The sequence below is a fragment of the Etheostoma spectabile genome, chromosome 6 (assembly GCF_008692095.1).
Source record: "Etheostoma spectabile isolate EspeVRDwgs_2016 chromosome 6, UIUC_Espe_1.0, whole genome shotgun sequence".
Lineage (NCBI taxonomy): Eukaryota > Metazoa > Chordata > Actinopteri > Perciformes > Percidae > Etheostoma > Etheostoma spectabile.
The window spans coordinates 24,279,646-24,281,471 of NC_045738.1; positions in this window are offsets into that span (position 1 = coordinate 24,279,646).

Sequence of the window (1,826 nt, forward strand, 5' to 3'; positions counted from 1 at the left end):
AAAAAAAACCTTGCTTAAAAACATTGTAAAAAGTGACAAAACCCGAAATGTATTGTGAATCTAAATTGATGTGGGGACCGGATAAAAATTTGAAAGGGGGCGGATTTGGCCCACAGGCCTTGAGTTTGATTGGTGGTTTAGCGTGTTTGCATGCATAGCTGCATGCCTTTGCATGTAAGCTGATAAGTATGACATCAGTTTTGCAGGTATTTGGTCATAAACCTAAGAACTGGACCCTAATGATGTCCCTAGAGGAGAAGGTTTCACCAAAGCTGAGCCAATTCATTCTGAAAGGCACGTAAATGTCTAGAAGCTTCACGGCAATTCATACAATGGGGTTTACTCAAAACCACAAATGTCTGGGGAAAAGTCAGGGGATCTCCAAAACCATTAAGATTCATCATCCGGGGAACATTAATGTTTAACATATTTTTGGTAAAGCTTGAAGATATTTCACTGGATAAGAAAAGTCTAGCGGTAACCAAAGTCTAATGGGAACCGAGAATGCCTGTACCAAATTTCATGGCAATCTAACCCATTTCACCAAAAACCAAAATGTCATCCTGTTAGGGATGCTATAGGAAAAGACCAGGACTCACCAAAGTCCGAAGGCTTCATCTTTGGGCCCAATGTCACCAAATTTCATGGCAATCCATCCAATGGATCCTGTACATATTCAAATATTTGTTCTTTTATTTTATTCATATTGTTATTTCATGTATAATGTGTGCATGTATATTTTTCCTAGTATTTCATTTATATTTATATTCTGTGCTTTGTAACTGATTTTGCTGCTGTAACACCGGAATTTCCCATTTTTCTTGGGATCAATAAACATCTATCTATCTATCTATCTATCTATCTATCTATCAATAGTTGAGATATTTCAATCAATAACTAAATGGTAGACCCACTAATATTGCCATCCCTGGAGCTGTGCAGCTAGCAGGGTTAAAAACCTCACAATTACAAGATGAAACATGTACAGCTATCAAGAATAATTATATTTAGGTTCTTAAAACAGTTGACGTTTTCACCTGACAGCAAATATATGTAGTAGATTTGACTAGGCAAGGCAGAAGTCAAATCTGAATTTGGATTCTCCAGTACGTAGACTGGTCCTAAACAGTGCCACTCCTTACCCAGAACTCCCCGCTTCCTCTAAAACTCCTCTTCAATTGGAGATCAATGTCCGTTAAAACCACATGTGACATCACACATGTGGAGTGATCAAGTCCACGGGCGCCACAGTATGAATTTCAAATTGGATTTTCTAGGCCTTTGCCTTTGCTAATGTGCTTGATATTATTTTCAGATTAAGCGAGACAGCGATGTGTGAGATTACAACGCGGCCACTGTGGAAAGAAAGAGATCCTTTTGGGAGAGGTCAAGCCATAAAGCGTGTCTCATCTCACAGAGGAAATGAGGCATTAGATTGAGTTCCTGTTTTAGTCAACCAATCCTAATGGGTCATCTATCCTGAGAATCTTGGAGTCGTTCTGCAAAAACAGGGATCACAGAATCTTCGCTCTTCTCTTCTTTTCCCGAGTTACTAAGGTGAAAAGCAAAGGTACATTATATAGACTCTATAACTCTGTTATATCCATAGTTTTCTTAGGGTTGCACATGTATTATGGTCTGATTCTGGAGTTGAGAATCCTGCACTATGGCCCAAACATGCTCTCTGGATCATCCATTTACTGTACCCATGTAATACATTGCTTTTGTCAAATACCTGCAACAATGATGAATGGGACTTCAGAATGAAAGCATATTACCTTCTTAGTTGTCCCTGTGCTACTCTTCATTGTAAAACTTTGTGAGTG